The 22,747-nt window shown below is 44.9% G+C and overlaps 1 protein-coding gene across 8 annotated transcripts in view; it reads right to left on the minus strand.

Annotated features, from left to right (window-relative positions):
- Nucleotides 1–22,747, minus strand: part of LOC129698092 (gamma-sarcoglycan-like) — a 296,811-nt gene that overhangs the window by 210,604 nt on the left and 63,460 nt on the right. Inside the window, exon 1 of one of the 8 annotated variants that reach the window (XM_055636967.1) lies at nt 6,268–6,467. The exons of 6 other annotated variants lie outside the window; for them this stretch is intronic. The gene's annotated coding sequence lies outside the window, so the exon portion shown is untranslated. Of the gene's footprint in view, nt 1–6,267; nt 6,468–22,747 lie in introns of those variants that run through there. One more of the 8 variants, XM_055636961.1, reaches the window with a different exon arrangement.

Here is a 22,747-nt window from a genome sequence, read left to right on the forward strand (position 1 = left end):
ACAATCCTTGCATAAGCTATGGTATTGTCCATTTCACATCTACCTCATTGCGGACGCTAGATTTTGTCTCTGGAAATGTTACAATGCTGAGAACGATATTCTGTACTCTGTATCTTCACCTTTGCTCCCCCTATTGTTAGGATTGGTTTAATTGTATCTATGTATGGTATTAAATGGTCCGATTGAGTAGCATGCAAAACAAAGCTTTCCGCTGTACCTTGGTACACGTGACAATAATAAGCCTAAACCTAAAGCATGAATAATAAACCACTTCAGCTGTGTTCAATGGTGTTCATTGATAACTCCTTGTGTTTTAATGCTTCCTTCACAAGCACAATTTGGTTCATGGAATTAGGACTATCTCACCGTGGATGCGGTAGCAAATCAACTAGAAAAAGACTATCTATTTGGTAATGATGAGATTGACATTACACAAATCTAGCACATATAAAATGATAGGTTATTGTCCCTGGATCAATATTCTTGCATAGAGCACAAAGTTCACACTATCAGACTCCCACTACCACAATCCCCGTGAGCCTTGTATCTTGTACCTTCTGAAGAGTCCACCAGGGACTATACTGGAAGTTGGACAATTTTTACATTTACATTTATCAAGCCAATTAACCTACAAACCTGTACGTATTTGGAATGTGGGAGGAAACCGAAGATCTCGGAGAAAACCCACGCAGGTCACGGAGATAACGTACAAACTCCGTACAAAGCCCGTAGTCGGGATCGAACCCAGGTCTCCGGCGCTGCATTTTGCTGTAAGGCAGCAATTCTACCGCTGCGCCACCGTGACTGCCACACGCGGCAAAAGGAAAGCCGCCGAGCCGTGGCCCATCCCAACGGCAGGCCTGGTTCATGCGTCACAGAACCCGAGATGCGTCGCGGAGCCAATCTCGACCTCATCAGGACTTCCGTGTCCGATCGGCAGATCGTATTTCCCCCCCTGCTGCCGGGGCTCTAGATCTCCGGCCCAGTCAGAGCCGGCAGATCCGTTGCCATAGCCAACTTCTGAATGCCGACTTTACGGACCGGCATCTCGGCCCCTTGGCAACCTAGGATAACTGTTCCAATATGTTGGACTCCTCTTGGAAGCCGTGACCTCTGTTAGTCTGGCAAAACGGAATTTGACAAAGCTCTGGAACCAAGGGTGTTGGAAAATCAGTGGTGGACATGCATTTCTGTGAGAAGTGAGGCAGTAGGATTTAGGACATGATTTTTGCTCTACGCCCAGTGGAGGCTTCTCGAAGAAAAAATGCACTCAGCGTTTTTTTTTAATACAATGCTATTCGTGGATTCCATCGCATTCAATCAGATTGACTTTGACTTAACTTGTGACAATGTACAGCATGCACAATCTGCCAGGACTGTAATGGTCGGAGTCAGTATGTCAAATACATTTTCAAATTCACAGTGTGATGAATATTCCAGGTCCACAGCTGAGCATTTTTTTATTTAAACATTCTCACTGCATTGGTTCTCATTCAAGATAGGAAAATGAAATGCTTTTTAAAAGCCAATTTCTTGGTATTAATTTCAAGCTGTTTCTGTAGCGGAGATTTGCAGAGAGTGCCAGCATAGCAAGGGAAGATAGATATGACTTTACTTCATACTTTAGAGAGACGGTGTGGAAACAGGCCCTTCGGCCCACCGATTAAATCTGGGTCTCTGGCTATTCTACAGCTGCGTCACCGTGCCGCCTTAAATTAAAAATTGTCCTCTGTAAATTGCCCCTGGTGTGTAGGGAGTGGCTGCAAAAGTGGGATAACATAGAACTAGTGTGAATGGGTGATCAAAGGTCGGCGTGGACATGGTGGGACTGTTTCGCTGCTGTATCTCTAGACTAATGGCGAGTTTTTGGGCAGGCATACAATAAAATGGTGTGTGAGTGGGGTGATGCAATGGGACAAAGCATAGAATTTTGAAGGAAGTGAAAGTCAGATTTGACGATGTCGGCACATCTTTTGAAAACAGAGACAGCAGCAATACCAAGCTGTAGGATAAAGAGAAGTAGTTGAGTTGCCAAAAAGCAGTTCAGGATAGACTGGTGGGTCTCATGGAACTGCATTTGTTGGATCTAGCATCTGTAGTTCCTTGTATCAACATGAGAAAAAGCACAAAGCACTTAATGAACAACAGGTCAGGCAACATCCGTAGAGTGAATAGAAAGGTGACATTTCAAGTCAGGACCCTTCTTCAGACTGGAAGAGTCTGATGGAGTCTCAAGAGACTAGCCGTCATGCAGAACATGAATATGAGGAAGATTGCGAGGAGGTGAAGGGGGAGAATGTGTAGGGATATCGGGGCAGTTCTTGCCACCACAGTTCTCTGCTTATCTGATTTATCACCCAAACCCAGAATAACTCATATATTTCAAACCTAATCTTCTGGTCTTGTGCAGGTGTACAAAAGCATGAGAGGAATGGATCAGGTAAAAGCACAGAGTCTCTTGCCCAGAGTTGGGGAATCGAGAACCAGAGGACATAGTTTTAAGGTTAGGGGGGAAAGATTTAATAGGAATCTGAGAGGTAACTTTTTTTTTACACAAAGGGTGGTGGGTATATGAAAGGAGGTGGTAGTGTTTAAGAAACATTTAGAAATGTACATGGATAGGATAGGTTTAGAGGGATATGGGGCAAACGCATGCAGGTGGGATTACTGTAGATGGGACATGTTGGTCGCTGTGGGTAAGTTGGGCCGACAGACCTGTTTCCATGCTGTATGACTCTTTGTGAGTCCATGACACCTTGACTTTAGTTTATTGTCACGTGTACCGATGTACAGTGAAATGCTTTTGTTGCGTGCTAACCAGTCAGCAGAAAGACAATACATGATTACAATCGAGCTATTCACAGTGTACAGATACATGATAAAGAGAATAAAGTGAATAAACTTTAGTGCAAGATAAAGTCCAGTAAAGTCTGATCAAAGATAGTCTGTGGGTCTGCAATGAGGTAGATGGTAGCTCTGGGGTCCTCTCTATTTGTTGGTAGGATGGTTCAGTTGCCTCTACACCAGACTCTATGACTCTGTGACTCTAAGGTTTTAATTTTAAGTTTCAAAATACACATCCATTAAATGATAAGAATTCATTTAAATGTATTCTGAATACATCTTCTGTGCTGAACTACCAAGCTGGCAGCCCTATTAAAAGCAATAGTGAAGCTCGGATACAGGGAGTCAGAAGATGATTTTGGACTCAGCAGCTCAAAGTGAGTTTTATCTAAATAAGACAGTCTGCTCTACTGCTCAAATCAGCTCGCCCACCAATAGTTTATTAACTAGCTCTGGAATCCTACATGGTACTTAAATGGCCCAGAGATATTTTAGATCTGACAAAGAATTAGTATTAACACTAGAATAAGTGGGACCCATTGGGTCCCATGTTCACACAGGACGGCTGGTCCCCCGACGCAATATCCCACTTCTCCACTAATTCCAATATTGGTGGCCAGTTGGGGGGGGGGGGGGAGCTTTCTGGAGCACTGGTATGGGTGTTGTTGACTGCAGCGACTACTGGTCTCCAGAGGGCTAGTATGCACACTGTGGGCCAAATGGATTCTTGGGGTGGCAGCTCAGTCCCTCAAGCCTGGCTGCTCACTCACGGCTGGTGGGCTGGCAGTTGACTCACGGCTATTCCTTCAAATTCTATTTCAAGCAGAGTGCAAGGCCACCAAATTTAAGTGCAGTTTCATACCATTTCAAGGAGGGTGCAATGACACCACATTCAAATGCAGTTTCATACCATTTCAAGCAGGGTGAAACCACAATAAAACCGCTATAAAACCACACAAAATACCACACTCACAGTTCAGTAGACATTCAGTGTGTTCAGTTGATTCACAACTCAGACAGAGTCATGACCTCTCCCTCCCCCATCATGCAGAGACTGAGCCTCCCCCTCCCACCGGAAAAGGTGTGGCCTTCATGGCGTGATTGACAGGAGAGAGATTCTCAACATTTTTTAAACACTAATAACACTTTTATTTTTGATTGATGGGAAGAATCCTCTGCACCTGATGAGCAGAGGGGGACTGAGTAAGATGGCCAAAATTCACAGCCGTAAGTGGTAGATCTGTTCCCATAGCCGACTTCCGCAGGCCAGTATCTCAGCCCCTCTGCGGCCTAGGCGGACTGTTCCAGAACCGTTGGACTCCTTTCAGAGGCCGGGACCCCCATTGGATAATCCATAAAGGCTCTGGAGCCAAGGGTGCCGGAAAATCGGAGGTGGATGTGTACTTCTATCGAGTCTCCCCTCATCCTCGGACACTCAGAGAATACAATCTTCATTCAAACTCTCCTGATAGCTAATACCCTCTACTCCTGACAGCATTCTGGCAAACCGCTTCTACACCCTCTCCAAAGCCTCCATATCCTTCATGTAATGGGGCAAACAGGGGGGGGGAAATAAGAGCGAATTTGGTAGGTTAGACAAATTTTCTTGGGTCACATTTCTTGCAGCCCAAGACCGCAAGAAATTTGTACATGGAGCCCAGTGCATCACACAGACCAGACTGTGTAGGAGGGAACTGCAGTTGCTGGTTATACTGAAGATAGACACACAATGCTGCAGTAACTCAACACCGTGCTGAGAACTACAATCTGCACCTTGTATCTTTTCCATCGATCTACCTACTGTACTTGAACTTGACTTGATTGTATGGTATTATCTGATCTGATGGATCAGCGGAAAGACTATACATGATTACTATCGAGCTATCCTCAGTGTACAGATACACGATAAAGGGAATAATGAAAATAACGTTTAGTGCAAGATTAAAGTCCAGTAAAATCCGATCAAAGATAGTCCAGTATCTCTGGAGGACATGGATAGGCGATGTTTTGTTTTAAGTCTAAAGAGGGGTGTTGACCTATCCATGTCCTCCAAAGATATTGCCTGACCCACTAACTTACTCCAGCACTTTGTGTTCCACACTTGACTGCCTGTGAGAGCCCAGTTTCTAATGTCCAGTTAATGAATCCAGATGGAAACTTGGCTTCCCCTCTGCTGCCAGATTCCAATGTGTGTCTGTTTTCTAATTGTGGAATTGACTGTTCGGGCCGCACCCTCCCCACATGTTTTGCTGCACCAGACGATTCACAGATTGCTTAAACAAATTTGTGCAGGCAAACCAGCGCTTCTGCACTCACTTACTCGGGGTTGTTCAAATCTCCATTTCGCCAGTGATTCAAAAGGAAAACAGTGGTGCAGTGGTGGAGTTGCTCCCTTCCAGCCCCAGAGACCCAGATTCGATACAGGTTTGTTGGTTAATTCTCAAAGACGGGCAGTTTATACGTTAATTGGCTTTGGTTTGTAGTAAAAATTGTATCTAGTAGATTAGTGTACGGGATGATCACTGGTCAGTGCGGACTCAGTGGACCGAAAGGGCTCGTTTCTGCTCGGTATCTCTAAAAAGTCTGAAATCTAAAATAATAATAATAGTTTAGGGGAGGCACGGTGGCACAGCAGTAGAGCTGCTGCCTCACAGCACAAGAGACCAGGGTACGATCCTGACTATCGGTGTTGCTTGTACAGAGCTTGTACGTTCTCCCCGTGACTGCGTGGGTTTTCTCCGGGTGCTCCTGTTTCCTCCACACATCAAAGACGTGCAGATTTGTAGGTTAATTGGCTTCGGGAAAGATTGTAAATTGTCCCTAGTGTGTGGGGATCAATGGTCGGCCAGAACTCGGTGGGCTGAATGGCCTGTTTCTGTGCTGTATCTCTAAACTAAACTAAACTAAACTAAAATCAAAAGCAGAAAAAAAAGATTTGTTGGGGACTGGAAGGTTGCAAATCAAATAGAGAGTATTTCACTTCTGCCCTCTGTTACCATTAACCTGTGTTACATTTTACCAGCTTCTCTAACATTTTACTCATTGTAAATCAACCAATGTCATACTTTGCAGTCACAGACTGAAATAGGTCACCTGTGACTTTAGTACAATAATAACTCAAGACGTAAACACGGGTGCAGATCCATTAACTCAGAGTGATTTCATGCCAATGTTCCCAATCCTCCCTTGACAGAACACCTTGCTTGGACTAATCATACGTTTTTGTGAAGTAACCGCACAAAGTTTTTCTGTATCGGACCGTGAGCAGCAATCAGCCCCTTGCTTGTCAAACCAGAAACTGATCATTAAGACAAGAAAAAGTGCCACAGAAAGTGCTCGTCCTGTTAATAAAGAGCAGCATTCCTTTAAAAGTACAGAGTCAGGCATAACAAAGGCAGACCACCTATTGACACTGATTCCTACCCTGGTATCTTGTGCTGTGCTTGCCTTTCTCTTGAGGTCTCCTCGGACTGTTATGCTTCACACCACTGCTCAGTGCTGAGGCTCGAATCAGACATCCAACAGCTGCAGGTCATAAATTTCAGTCTGTCATGGTTCAAACTAATCATGTGGGTTCGAGGCACCGACGCCTTTTATAAATTCCCTACCCGGGATTCCTTTCTGCTGCACTGCTTGCGTTCAAAATATTTACTACTATTTGAGAAATGATTAACTGGTCGTTTTCAAACCTCCAGAGCCGATTACAATAAATTCTTGGCAAACTGTTCTCAATTATATATTCAAGTCTTTTGGAAAAAATGATACAATGAAACTGCTGAGGGCTGGGACATTCCATGGCACAATGGCAAAAACACCATTTGAGGAAATACTTCAATCAGGTCTCACAGCAAGCTTTCCACCCTGGGGAAAAGGTTCTGACTGTCTGCCCTATCTATGCCTCGCATAATTTTATGTAGTTCTATCAGGTCTCCCCTCAACCTCCAGTGTTCCAATCGCTCCTTATAACTAATACTCCCTAATCCAATCCAAGCTCAATCCAAGTCTGTCCAACCTCTCCCTGGTAGTTAATACCCTCTAATCCAGCCATCATTCTGGTAAATCTCCTCTGCACCCTCTCCAAAGTCTCCACATCCTTCCTGTACTGGGGTGACCAGAACTGCACACAGTACTCCAAATGCGGCCTAACCAAAGTCCTATAAAGCTGCATCTTGACTTCCCGACTGTTATACTCAATGCTCTGACCAATGAAGGCAGGCATAACATAGGCCTTCCTTACCACTCTAAATGTTTCTTTTGGTTAAGAACAGACAGATTGTGAGGGGTCAGTTGGGTGAAAGATAAAAATAAAAATAAACATACTCATAGTCATACAGGTTGGAATAAGGCCCTTGGCCCAACTTGCCCATTCTGATCAACATGCCCCATCTACACTAGTCCCATTTGTCTACTTTTGGTCCATATCTCTCGAAACCTATCCATGTACATGTCTACATGTTTCTTAAACATTGTGATAGTAACTGCACATTTTTAACTGCACCATTTTAAAATCTTAACATTTTAGGAAAAAAAATTATGTTAGAAAGGACATTGCCTTTTCACAGACTGGTGTCATGAAATATTGCAGTGAAAACTAACCTCGAAAATTGAGTAAGCTGGTGTCAGGTGAACAGAGTTAACCACAAAGACATGAAAGCTGAGACCCATTTGTCCCTAGTTTCAGCTTTGTAGAAAGGAAACAATGGGTGGGCAGTCAACCTTCATAAAAGATGGCAGGACGCCTAATTAAGTATTTTAAAGAGATTGGGAACATCACCGACCTGCTTTGTAGCATTAATAATGGCCATAGATAAACACAAAATGCTGGGGTACCTCAGCGGAGTCAAGTAGCATCTCCGCAGATAAGGAATTGATAACATTTCAGTTTCTTCTTCAGAAGGGTCTCGACCTGAAACATCACATTCCTATTCTCCAAAGATACTGCCTGTCCCGCTGAGTTATTCTAGTATTCTGTGTTGATCTTTGGTGTAAACCAGTATCTGCAGTTCCTTCCTACACATGAATAATGGCCATCTCAGATTCCCATATCTTCAGAACCCCGTCAACTACATGAAGCTGAGCACACCCTTAATGAACTAAATTTACTGAACCATCTATTGTCCAAGATGAATTCTCCACCACTTCCAAGCTCCACTACTGTCCTCAATACCCCAACAAAACCGCCTCACAAAATGCCACATGCAAAGAGTCAACTGTCGAGGGTGTTTTATTGTCAAATGTCCCGAAACGTAACAACAAAATTCTTACTTGCAGCAGCACACCAGAAATGTAAACATGGTAAACCTGTAATAAACAACAAAAGGAAAAAAGTTGCATTGTTATACTAGACTGTGGGACCCATTGGGTCCCATGTTCACACGGGAGGGCTGGTTTCCCCAACGCAATATTCCACCTCTCCACCAATTCCAATATTGGTGGCCAGTGGAGGGGGGGCTTTCTGGAGCGCTGGTATGGGTGTTGTGGGCTGAAGGCACTGGCCTCCAGAGGGCTAGTATGGACATTGTGCCAAATGGATTGTCAGGGTGGCAGCTCAGTCCCTCAAGCCCAATGTGCTGGCAGCTCACTCACAGCTGGTGGGCTGGCAGTTGACTCACGGCTATTCCTTGAAATTCCATTTCAAGCAGGGTGCAAGGCCACCAAATTCAAATCAATTTTCCTACCATTTCAGGCAGGGTGCAAGGCCACCAAATTCAAGTGCAGTTTCTTACCACTTCAAGCAGGGTGCAAGGCCGCCAAAATTCAAGTGCAGTTTCATACCACTTCCAGCAGGGTGCAAGGCCACCAAAATCAAGTGCAGTTTCCTACCACTCTAAGCAGAGTGCAAGGCCACCGAATTAAAGTGCAATCTCCGACCACTTCAAGCAGGGCACAAGGCCACCAAATTCAAGTGCAGTTTCATACCACTTCAAGCAGGATGCAAGGCCACCAAATTCAAGTGCAGTTTCATACCACTTCAAGCAAGGTGCAAGGCCACCAAATTCAAGTACAGTTTTATACCACTTCAAGCAGGGTGCAAGGCCACCAAATTCAAGTGCAGTTTCATACCACTTCAAGCAGGGTGCAAGGCCACCAAATTCAAGTACAATTTTATACCACTTCATGCAGTGCAAGGCCACCACATTCAAATGCGGTTTCATACCATTTCGTGCAAGGTGCAAGGCCACCACATTCAAATGCAGTTTCATACCATTGCAAGCAGGGTGAAACCACCATAAAACCACCATAAAACCACACAAAACACCACACTCACAGTTCAATAGACATTCAGTGTGTTCAGTTGATTCACAGCTCAGAGTCATGACCTCTCCCTCCCCCACCATGCAGAGACCGAGCCACACCCACACTTCCCGGTTCTATAATCCCTCCCCCCTCCCACTGGAAAAGGTGTGGCCTTCATGGCGTGATTGACAGGAGAGAGATTCTCAACATTTTTCAAACACTGATAACACTTTTATTTTTCATTGATGGGAAGAATCCTCTGCACCCGATGAGCGTGGGGAGACTGAGTAAGATGGCCAAAAATCACAGCTGTACGTTTGTAGGGTTTTATCTAAAATCAATATACAATGCATATTGGAAGTTGTCAAGTTTAGACTTTCAACCATTTGCAGTGGTTTTACTTCAACCCAACACCCACCAACCATTTGCAGTGCTTTCACTTCAACACAACCCCCATCAATCATTTGCAGTGGTTTTACTTCAAAACCCAACCCCCACCAACCATTTGCAGTGCTTTTACTTCAAACCAACCACATTTTCATGTTCAAAGCACATTAAGGGCACTCAAGGTCAGTAAAACCACATTCACAGTTCAGTAGACATGTGTTCAATGTTATTCACAGCTCAGGCTGAGAGATGGGACCCTCTCACTTCCCCCATCTTGCAGAGACTGACTGAGGCACAACACTTCTGGGTTGTATAGTCCCTCCCCACTCCCACCAGCAGGGGCAGCATAGAGAATCTCAACATTTTTAAAACATTAATAACTCTTTTATTTTTCATCAATATGAAAAATCCTCTTGTCCTGCGCAGTGGAGTGGGACTCTGAGTAAGATGGCCAAAAATCACAGCCGTATGTGGCAGCGTTTTTTCTAAAATCATGAAACAGAAAAACAGGAAGTGGTCAAGATCAGACTTTTTGTAATATAGATAAGCAATCTTCTTTTCATCTGAATAGGAATAAACTTCTTGCTTCTTTAACTTTTATGAGAAGTTTACGTTAGCTTCCAATAGTTGGCAGGGATCCCAATCATTCTAAAATGCTGACATGTAGAAACAGGGAACCAAAGGACACAAAGTGCTGGAGCAAATTAACGAGTCAGGCAGCATCCCCGGAGAACATGGATAGGTGACGCTTCAATTCATGATCTTTCTTGAATACTCTGATATTTTGTTTAATCGATAATGTTTTATTATTAATGTTTAATGTTTCATGTGTCATTCCTAACTGCCATTGTATGTCATGTTGTCACTTGCGGCCGGAGCACCAAGGCAAATTCCTTGCATGTGAATACTTGGCCAATAAACACGAATGAATTAATTAATTAATTAATTAATTCTTCAGACTGAAGAATCAGTCTGTAAAAGGGTTCCGACCCGAAATGTCACCTATCCATGTTCTCCAGGGATGCTGCTAGTCCTGCTAAGATACTTCAGCACTTTCCTTGGTAAACCCAAATCTGCAGTTCCTTGTTTCTGCAAACTGTGGCTTCATGTCAGGTATAGTTAATTATATCTTCTATGTTACTTATTATAACAAACCAGGAAAATCTTTCCCTGTTATTAGGCACCGTGTGTCGGGGAAGAAGTCAGTTTATATTCCGATTAATTGCGCGCAGAAGACACCACAAATGATTCTTTTGACATTCCAATTAAAAAGCACAATTATGGTGATACTTTACAGTACAGAACTGAAGCCATTATTAGAAGTCACATCCTTCCTTGTCATGTCCCTAAAGTGCCATAATGATTTGTAAGTCCATCAGTAACAAGATTCCCAATGTCCTAATCACTATGTTAATGCAGCACTCTTCCACCTGCAAGAACATTCACCATCTCTTGCAATGTTTGCACGATGAGAAATTGGATCTGTTAGTCATAGAGTCATAGTCATAGAGTGTGGAAACAGGCCCTTCAGCCCAACTTGCCCACCAACATGTCTCATATACACTAGTCCCACTTGCCTGCATTTGACCCATATCCCTCTAAACCTACCCTATCCATGTTCCTGTCTAATTGCTTCTTAAATGTTGCGATAGTCCCTGCTTCAACTACCTCCTCTGGTAGCTCGTACCATGCACCCACCACCCTTTGTGTGAAAATAATACCCCTCAAATTCCTATAAATATTTTCCCCCTTAAATTTTTCACCTTAAACCAATGCCATCCGCTTCTCAATTCCCCTACTCTGGGCAAGAGACTGTGGGTCTACCTGATCTATTCTTCAAGATTTTATACACAATTTAGTTCTATTAAAAACTTCAAATTGGCAACCAAGATGCACGTACACATTTGATTAAGCTGAAGAAGGAGAAAAGTCACTAACAATATAATTTGATGACAATACTGCCATTTTGGAGCTCCAACCATTCCAATACTCTCCCTTAACCTTGCACAGCTCAACGAGTTATGGAGTCTTTAGACTTTAGAGAAACAGCATGGAAACAGGCCCTTCGGCCCACAGAGAACGCGCGGACCAGTAATCACTTCATATCCTACGAGCTAGGGACAATTTTACCGAAGACAATTAACCTACAAACCGGTACGTCTTTGGAGTGTGCGAGGAAACTGGAGCACCCAGAGAAAACGTATGCGGTCACGGGGAGAACGTACAAACTCTATGCGGACAGCATCCATAGTCAGGATTGGTGGCAAAAACAGGAAAGTAGAAATCCAGAAAGTAATGGTGGCCGATTAGGAAAAGGGGAGATGCAACGAGTCCTGGGTGTCATGGTACACCAGTCATTAAAAGTAGGCATGCAGGTGCAGCAGGCAGTAAAGAATGCGAATGGTATGTTAGCATACATAGCAAAAGGATTCGAGTATAGGAGCAGGGAGGTTCTACTGCAGTTGTACAGGGTCTTGGTGAGACCACACCTGGAGTATTGCGTACAGGTTTGGTCTACAAATCTGAGGAAGGACATTATTGCCATAGAGGGAGTGCAGAGAAGGTTCACCAGACTGATTCCTGGGATGGCAGGGCTGTCTTATGAAGAAAGACTGGATAGACTCGGCTTGTACTCGCTAGAATTTAGAAGATTGAGGGGGGATTTAAAGAAACTTACAAAATTCTTAAGGGGTTGGACACGCTAGATGCAGGAAGATTGTTCCCGATGTTGAGGAAGTCCAGAACAAGGGGTCACAGTTTAAGGATAAAGGGGGAAATCTTTTAGGACCGAGATGAGGAAAACATTTTTCACACAGAGAGTGGTGAATTCTCAGCCACAGAAGGTAGTTGAGGCCAGTTCATTGGCTATATTTAAGAGGGAGTTACATGTGGCTCTTGTGGCTAAAGGGATCAGGGGATATGGAGAGAAGGCAGGTACAGGATACTGAGTTGGATGATCAGCCATGATCATATTGAATGGCGGTGCAGGCTCGAAGGGCCGAATGGCCTACTCCTGCTCCTATTTTCTATGTTTCTAAGTTTCTAGGATTGAACTTGGGTCTCTGGTACTGTAAGGCAGCAACACTACCACTGCTTCACTGTGCCATCCTCTCTTAACCTTGAGCCAAGGCGTCATGCAGCACCAAAACAGGCCCATCAGCCCAACACATCCATGACGAACAAGGTGCCCCATTTAAGCTGGTCCCATTTGCCCATGTTTTGTCCATATCCCTCTAAACTTTTCTTATGCATGTACCTGTCCAAGTATATGTTAAATGATTTAATAGCAAGCTCAACTACCTCCCCTGGCAGCTTGTTCCATATATCCACCACCCACTGACTGAAAAGGTCTTAGTTTAGAGATACAGTGTGGAAAGAGGAAGCATAAAGTCTTTGAAGACTTGAGGGACTAAATTCCAGAACTAGCTTTTTTTAAACATTTGGACATTTTTAAAGCATTTCTTTATTTCCCCTATTTAGAGGTTCAGAAATAACCCTTTTATATTTATAACCCAATACATATTCACCATAAGATCCCTCCAATGAAGTCTAAAATTCCACTTTACTAACAAACTACTCAACCCATCTGAGTCTTTCTAAGTGAATGAAAGCAATAATTGTTCAGAGAATGGAATCAGTTAACAAGCTCCTGTGAGAGACTAAAACAAAATGATTTAATTTAGTTCAATCCTTACATACTAGGGACAATTTACAGAGGTCAATTAACCTACAAACCCACACGTCCTTGGGATGTGGGTAGAAAACGAGCTTTGGAGGAAACTCACGCGGTCACAGGGAGAATGTGCAAATCTCCACGCACACGGCACCCGAGGGCAAATGCGAACCCAGGTCTCTGGTGCTGCGAGACAGCAGTTCAACCAGTGCACCTCTGTGCCACCCTAAAGCAGGGCATCTAATCTGCTTAAGATCCGTCAGAAAGCGGCCATCCCTGATGGAGTCCCTGGATGGGTTCTGAAATCGTGAGTCAATCAACAGTCATTGCCAACAACTTCAATCTCTCGCTCTGCTTCATGGAAGCCTTCATCGTTCCAATCCCCAAGGGAAAGAAACAACCTATCTCAATGTCTACCACTCAGTAACACCAACATCAAACATGATGAGTAGGAAGGAATTGCAGATGCTGGTTCACACTGAAGATAGATACAAAATGCTGGAGTAACTCAGCGGGTCAGGCAGCATCTCTGGTGGAATAGGTGACGTTTTAGGTCGAGACCCGTCTTCAGATTGAGAGTCAGTGGAAAGAGAAACTAGAGGTATGAACAGGTACAGAACAGATCAGAGCCGGCACCTATGGTAAAGGAGCCCACAATGGTCCACTGTTGGCTGTGGAGGAGGTGATAATGAGAGGATGTGAAACTAGCAGGATACTAGGGAGGGCGAGGGACAGGGAGAGAGGGAATGCAAGGGTTACAAAATAGGAGAAATCAATATTCATACTGCTGGGTTTTAAGCTGCCCAAGTGAAATTTGAGATGCTGTTCTTCCAATTTGCGTGTGGCCTCAACGTGACAGTGGAGGGGGCCCAGGACGGAAAGGTCAGTGGGAATGGGAAGTGGAGTTAAAATGTTTGGCAATCGGGAAATCGTGTAGGCCAAGGCAGACTGAGCCAAGGAGACATGATGAAGTGTTTTAAAAGATTAGCATTGGATTACGTCAGTGTCAGTTTCTTGATAATCTACAGAAATAGTTTACTGTGTTTAACAGTATTATGAAAGGGAAATTTAAAGTAAGGAGTAAGAATTGAAGTTTCAGGGAACATTTCAATTAAAAGGATATATAAATGGTGAAAAGGTTACCAGCGAAGCATTCAATATAAATGAGATAAAGAATACAATGAATGATAGTTGAAGAAAATTGGTTGGTGGAGCTGATCTGCGAAAGTGAGTTTTCACTGCAGTCTTACAAATAATGAAGCAAAAATACAATACGCAATTTACAATTTACAAAATTATTTCTGGAGAAAAAAAAATGTTTCTCAGTCAATTGGTCCATGTAAATATTTATGTCGTTTAGTTTAGAGGTGCCGCGCTGAAACAGGCCCAAATTAGTCCACGCTGACCAACGATCCCCACACACTAGCACTATCCTGCATACACTAGGGACAACTTACAAGGATACCAAGCCTATTAGCCTACAAACCTGTACGTCTTTGGAGTGTGGGATGAAACTAGAGCACCCGGGAAAACCCATGTGGTCACGGGGAGAATGTGCAAACTCCATACAAACATAACCCATAGTCAGGATCGAACCTGGGTCTCTGGTGCTGTTAGGCAGCAACTTCACTGCTGCGTCACTGTGCCGCCCAATTCTACGACTGAATGGCCTAATTCTGCTTCTATATCTTATGGTCTTTTTGTCTTATGCAATCTTCAAGTATTCAGCATTATCAAAACAATAAAAATCACACTCATTTTAAATGTTCTACTTCACATTAACTTGACAGGATCAACTTCAATAGAAAGTACAACTGGTTTGAAAAGTAAACCCCACACCCAATACAATCAATCATTCAGATACCTACCAGATAGATTTGTTTAATTTACCCACATCACGATGAAACTCATCTTTCCACTGACAATCCAAAAAGAAAACAGCAGGAAGCTGCAGAAATAGCCTACAAGTATTCTGCGCTACCAATTATAATTTCAAATAATTGGCCCAAATCCTGGAAAATTTAAATTTTTAAACTAATTGCTAAACGTCCATTTTTGCGCTGCATGTTTTGCAGAGGTGTAGGGCAGGTTCAGCTCCTCGCTTTTTTCTTCTGACTTTGATCTTTACATGAGTTGAACGGGCGGCAACTATGGCACAGCGGTAGTGTTGCTGCTTTACAGTGCAGAGACCTCAGGTTCCATTCTGGCTGCAGGCACCATCTGCACAGAGTTTGTACATTCTCCCTCTGACTGCATGGGTTTTCCTCAGGTCTCCAGTTTCCTCTCGCATTCCAAAGATGTAGAAACATAGATACATAGAAATGTTTTTAAAAATAGGTGCAGGAGTAGGCCATTTGGCCCTTCGAGCCAGCACCGCCATTCAATCAAAGGTATCAAAGGTATTTTATTAGTCACATTCACATACACCCAGGTGTAGTGACATGAAATGCTTGTTGCCATTTTGCAGCACACAAAAAAAAGAATGCAGACATAACACCAATAAGAGTCTTAAACATAAAGAACATCCCCCCACAATGGCTCCCACCATGAGGGAACACACAAAGTCTCCATAGTTGAGGCCTCCACAGTTGCCTCTACAGAGGCCCGATGTTCCAGGCCGTTCTCGCTGGGTGATGTTGCTCCGGCGTTGGGAGAGTCCTCCCAGCGGTCTGGGAACCCTGGAACGGCCGCTTCTGCACTGGAGGCCGCGGCTTCCGGAGCCAACAAGGCCGATCTCATCTAGAGATCCCAGGCTCCCGGTGTAAAGTTCAGCGCTGCCGCCCGCAGCTGGTCGCTCCACAGTCCTGCAGCTCCACGATGTTTTACCCGGCAGTCTCAGCTCACCGGAGCTCCAGCGTGGCGACCCGGGCAAGGCATCGCCCGCTCTGCGATAGCGCTCCAGCACTGTGCCGCCGCCGAAGCTGAGGTTCTGGGCGGTCCCCGACAGGAAACGCTGCTCCAGGCCCGCTGGTAGGCCGCGAGGACGGGTCGAAGCTGCAGCCCGGAGAAAAGCCGCCTCTCCGGCCAGGTAGGGACCGTGAAAGGTAGTTTCCCCCTTCCCCCCCACCCCCCACATAAAAAAGTCTAGACCTCCAAACAAAACACTTAACTAACTAAAATAAAAAATAAAAAGATGAAGAGACAGACAGCTGCTGGCTGGGCAGCCATGCACAGGGCAGCGACCCATGGACGTGGTGATCATGGCTGATCATTTTAAATCAATAGGTAGACAAAAATGCTGGAGAAACTCAGCGGGTGAGGCAACATCTATGGAGCAAAGGAAATACGCAACGGTTCGGGTCAAGACCCTTCTTCAGACTGATGTGAGGGTGGGGGGGTGGGACGGGAAGAAGAAAGGAAGTGGTGGAGACAGTGGGCTGAGGGAGAGCTGAGAAGGGGAGGAGAAAGCAAGGACTACCTGAAATTAGAGATTTTCATACCGCTGGGGTGTAAACTGCCCAAGCGAAATACGAGGTGCTGCTCCTCCAATCACTAAAACCAGTACTTTGTTCCTGCTTTTTCCCCTATATCCCTTGATTCATTTAGCCCTAAGAGCTAAATCTCTCTCCTGAAAACATCCCATGAATTGGGCTCCACTGCCTTCTGTGGCAGAGAATTCCACAGATTCACAACTCTCCGAGAGGAAAAAATGTCCTCATCTCAGTCATAAATGGCCTACCCCTTATTCTTATACTCAGACCTCTGGTTCTGGACTCCCCCAACATCGGGAACATTTTTCCTGCATCTAGCCTCTCCAATTCTTTAAGAATTTTATATGTTTCTAAAAGATAACCTCTCATCCTTCTAAATTCCAGTAAATACAAGCCCAGTTTTCCCATTCTTTCATCATATGTCAGTCCCGCCATCCTGGGAATCAACCTACGCTGCATTCCCTCAATAGCAATAATGTCCTTCCTCAAATCAGGAGACCAAAATTGCTTCAAGTGCAGTCTCACCCGGGCCCTGTACGACTGCAGTAGGACCTCCTTGCTCCTAAACTCATATCCTCTCGCAATGAAGGCCAACATGCCATTAGCTTTGTAGAAAAGAACTGCAGATGCTGGTTTAAATCGAAGGTAGACACAAAATGCTGGAGTAACTCAGCGGGATAGGCAGCATCTCTGGAGAGAAGCAATGGGTGACGTTTCAGGTCGAGAACCTTCTTTAGCTTCTTCTGTTATTAGCTTTTTTGACTGCGGGTATTTGTAGCTTAGTTGGCCTCTGTAAATTGTCCCTAGTGTGTAGGGAGTGGATGGGAAAGTGGGATAACATAGAACTAGTGTGAAATGGTGATCAATGGTCGGCGCAGACTCGGTGGGACGAAGGGCCTGTCTCCACATTGAACTCTACACTAAACTAAACTAAAACTAAATTACTTAATTTTGTTCAATTTAATAATAGCTGCAAACAAAAAAAATGCAGTATAAAACAAGCTGAAATACTCAAAGATGAGCAATTTCATCCTTAACTAGCCCACTACATCAATGAAGGTCCTGATTTGTTCTGATCTTCCAACCCTCTTCCACCACTACTTTCAGTCTGAAGAAGGGTTTCGACCTAAAACGACAACTATACGTTTTCTCCAGAGATGCTGCCTGTCCAGCTGATACTCCAGCACTTTGTGTCTTTTAAAGAAATCCCCATGTTGTTGTATCATTAAATCTGACAGGACTTTTGCCTGTCTGGGATTTTAAGCTGCAGAACATCCACCTTTTCTTTCTCTCCACCTTATCATGAATATGAAGATTCCTACTGCATTCTAATTTGAAATCAAGTGAGGAAATATCATCCTTCAAACATTACATTATAATACGTAATTATCCTTTTTATGATTTAGTAGCTCCGTTAACTAGCTTGCTTCAAAACCGCAAATAAATAGGTCAATAGCCCCTAATTAAAAATGCCCAACTTTACATTCTATACTTTCCTAATATGCATCTCAGATTTGCTTTTACTAATTATATCCCATACAACACCACTTGCGTTTAATCTTTGATGTACTTGAACTGAAAAATCTACTTTGAGGTGGACATGTCCTATTTGGAATTTATTCTAAGTGTTTGCGGAGTTGAATTACACCACGAAAGAAGTAATGCAGAACGGAAATGTATCTGCAAAGTCCGAGCCCCTCCTACATTGTGAACATACTCCATAGCCCAAAGTGGACTTCCAGAGGGAAAGTTATCAACTTGACTGGAGTGATGGTGGAGACAGATTCAATAATGCTGCCTTCAGGTCAGGTGACAGAGCTCTGTACAGGGCTGCTCGAGCCGATCTGAAAAGTGGTATTAAAAAAGCCAAGGCGGACCTTAAGAGGAGCATAGAGTCCCACTTGTCCAGCAATAATACATGGGAGGTATGGCGGGGCATACAAGACATTACCAACTACAGAGGCTGTGCCACAAAGTCAGAAGACCTGAGTGTGCCGCTGGCAGAAAAGCTAAATTGCTTCTTCTCCCGCTTTGAAACATCACAACAGCAGCACTCACCTGCTACAGCCCTGTTCCCACCCTCACCTGGCTCCTGTACTACCCCACTCTCTGTCAGGGAGCACGATGTCAGACGGGTGCTCCTTGCAGTGAACCCCAAGAAGGCTACTGGCCCAGATGGAGTACCTGGTAAGGTGCTCAAAACGTGCGCCCACCAGCTCACTGCCATCTTCACCAGAATTTTCAACCTCTCCCTGGACCAGGCAGTTATTCCGTCCTGCCTAAAATCAGCCACAATCGTCCCAGTGCCGAAGAAGTCTCCCATCACCAGCCTTAATGATTACCATCCTGTGGTCCTCACTCCGGTAATCACGAAGTGCTTCGAGAGATTGGTTCTCCAGCACATCAAGGACTATCTACCACCAGACTTCGACCCCCACCAATTCGCTTATCGCCAAAACAGATCCACAGAAGACGCCATTACCGTAGCTCTCCACTTTGTGTTGAGCCATCTGGAGCAGGGGCAGAGCTACGTCCGGATGCTCTTTGTGGATTATAGCTCAGCCTTTAATACAATCATTCTGGACATTCTCATTGGTAAACTGGTCACTCTCGGCCTCCCCACTCTCACATGTGCCTGGATAAAAGATTTCCTCACCAACCGGCCCCAGACTGTGAGACTCGGCCCCCACCTCTCCTCCACTCGCAGGTTGAGTACCGGCTCCCCACAGGGCTGTGTGCTAAGCCCCCTCTTATACTGTCTCTACACCTACGACTGTAGTCCGGCCCACAACAACAACCCCATCGTCAAATTTGCTGACGACACTACTGTAGTCAGACTTATTTCAAAAGGAGACGAGGCAGCCTACAGAGAGGAAGTCCTGAAGTTGACAACCTGGTGCTCAGAAAACAATCTGGCTCTGAACACCAGGAAAACAAAAGAGCTCATTGTCGACTTCAGGAGGCACAGCACCGACTTAGTCCCCCTACACATCAACGGCGAGTGTGTGGAGAGGGTCAACACCTTCCGGTTTCTCGGCGTCCATATCGCTGCTGATATCTCCTGGACAGACAACACGACAGCGGTCATCAAGAAGGCTCAGCAGCGGCTGCACTTCCTGAGGGTCCTCAGGAAGCACAACCTGGACTCTAACCTGCTGCTGACCTTCTACCGCTCGTCCATCGAGAGCCTGCTGACATACTGCATTACAGCATGGTATGGCAGCTGCACCATGGCAGACAGGGAGAGGCTTCAGAGGGTAACTAGGACAGCGCAGAAGATCATTGGTTGCCCTCTCCCCTCCCTGATGGATATCTACACCTCCCGCTGCCTTAGCAGGGCAAAGAATATCATCAAAGACAGCTCCCATCCTGCGTTTGGACTGTTCGACCTGCTGCCCTCTGGAAGGCGCTATAGGTGCATCAAATCCAGGACAAATAGAATCAGAAATAGTTGCTTTCCGAAAATTATAACTACTCTTAATTCAAATTCACACATGCACTGACTTCACAGCCCAACACCCGGACTTCCATCTGTATATATGTATATAACGCCGCAGAATTGTGCACCTATCCCCCCCCCCCCCCTTCTCCCTTCTGTTTTTTGTTTTTCTGTTTCTTGTTTTTTGTACTAAATTATATGTATGCACTGAGTACGAGCAGCTTTAAATTCCACTGTACATGTATAGTGACAATAAATGGCATATCTATATCTATATCTAATTGCCGGCACAGTGGACCCAGGTTAATTCCTGATGGGTGCTGTCTGTACAGAGTTTGTACGTTCTCCGTGACCTAAAGGTAATGAACCTACTTTTCTTAATTTAGTTTAATTTAGAGATACAGTGCAAAAGCAGGCCCTTCGACTCACCAAGTCCACACCGATCAGCAATCACCCCGCACACTAGGACTATCTTACACACTAGGGATAATATTACAATTACCGAAGCCAATTAACCTACAAACCTGTACGTCTTTGGAGTGCAGGTGAAATCACAGCACCGGGGGAAAGCGACCGTCTCATGGGGAGAACCTGCAAACTCTGTACAGATTCCTATTCATGTACCTGTCCAAGAGTCTTCTCAATGTTCTCATGCTATACATAGTAAAACATGAGTTTATCGCACAGGAACTCTTCTCAAAGTAACTACCTAAGTGCCCTTGGCTGGAACACATCTGATGGGCCTCTGCTTGGTACTAGTGGTGAGAGTTAATGCGGGTTTCTGGATTCATGAGTACTTCTGGAACTCGGACTTTTCCCACAGGATATTGGCCGCAAGACAGACCTTCAAGCGGAGCTGGTATACAGTAAATAATATTCCATAAATAAATAATGGCAACCTGGGGCATGAAGCTGGAAAATATGAGCTGGAAAGATAACACATGAGCAGAAAAATAATGAGACCATCCCTCAGATTCAAGAAGCCGAGCAGTCAGAATGTGGAAAGTGCCCAGCTCAAATTTTCACCATGGTTCTGAAAACACCGGGTCCTCCTCTCATTCATGTCTTTCACTCCTCTTGTGCATTGGCTTACATTGCATACCGACTGACATGTGGAGTCTGGTGTCAGATTACAAACATTTTGACTTGCCCAACATAGCCGACTAAAAATAACTGGCGCCTCCAGGCTATGTTGGCTATCAGAGAGGACATTGCTGCTGGTTCACTCGCTCCTCCAGTGTATTTTTAAGGACTTTGTGGAGACAGCATTGGCTGGACTTTTCCAGTGCCCCAGTTAAGTTCAAAGGCACAGTATGAAAACAGGTCCTTCTACCCATCGGGCAGTGTTGATCACCCCTTCACACTAGTTCTGTGTTATCCCGATTTCTCATCCATTCCCTCAATGTCAGCTGTAGGAGGCGCCCCCCGCAACACTGAGGCTGAAGGCTGGTGGGCCCAGGAGAGAGGGACAATAGTTCACTGGATGACCAGATGGCTGCAATGGCTTTTATGGCCAGCTGCAGCTGGGACTGTAAATTGGCTCCAAAACCTGGTGACACTTACATATGGACTCAGGGGCCGATTACTGTACATCCTGTATTTTTCTTTTTTAAAATATTTTATTAGAAGTAAGTACAGTCATATGGCACCAAAGTGCCTAATATATATTTTCATAATACATTTTATATACAACTATATACAACAGACTGGCCGGGAAGCTACTGGAATTGGGGCTCAACACCTCCCTGTGTGCCTGGGTCCTGGACTTTCTCACCGCCAGGCCCCAGGTAGTCAAGATGGGAGGGAATACATCGAAGTCCCTCACCCTGAGCACAGGATCGCCCCAGGGTTGCGTCCTCAGCCCCCTATTGTACTCCCTGTACACACATGACTGTGTGGCTAGGTTCAGCTCAAATTCAATAATTAAGTTTGCTGATGACACTGTGGTGGTGGGCCTGATCTCAGACAATGATGAGAGGGCCTACCAGGAGGAGGTGGCTGATCTAGCACTCTGGTGCCAGGAGAACAGCCTCCTCTTGAACATCAAAAAAACGAAGGAGCTGATCATGGACTTTAGGAGGGCACATCATCCGAGGACGTACACTCCATTGAGTATAAATGGGGATCCTGTGGATAGGGTGAACTGTTTTAAATATCTGGGAGTCCACATCTCTGAGGATATGACATGGTCATCACACGCCTCAGCACTGGTGAGTAAGGCAAGGCAGCGCCTTTACCACCTCAGGCAATTGAGGAAATTCAGAGTGTCTCCGAGGATCCTCCAGTGCTTCTACGCAGCGGCGGTGGAAAGCATCTTGTCCGGGAACATTACCATCTGGTTCGGGAATTGCTGCCAAGGACAAGAAGGCTCTGCAGCGAGTAGTGCGTTCGGCCGAACGCACTACGGGAACTTCACTCACCCCTCTGCAGGAACTATACAACAGGAGGTGCAACTCCAGAGCAAACAAAATCATGAGAGACCTCTTCCACCCCTGCAACGGACTGTTCCAGCCGCTACGGTCAGGCAAACGCCTCCGTTGCCATGCGGTGAGAACGGAGAGGTTGAGAAGGAGTTTCTTCCCAGAGGCAATTCGGACTGTAAACGCCTTTCTCACCAGGGACTAACTGTACAGAACGTTTTTCCTTATATTATTTATTATGTAAAATAATATGTGTGTTATGATTGTGTTTATAATTTGTTTGGTTGTTTTGTTGTTCCGCGAGCATTGCCACTTT

This window comes from Leucoraja erinacea, chromosome 6, assembly GCF_028641065.1.
Source record: "Leucoraja erinacea ecotype New England chromosome 6, Leri_hhj_1, whole genome shotgun sequence".
NCBI classification, from domain to species: Eukaryota; Metazoa; Chordata; class Chondrichthyes; order Rajiformes; family Rajidae; genus Leucoraja; species Leucoraja erinaceus.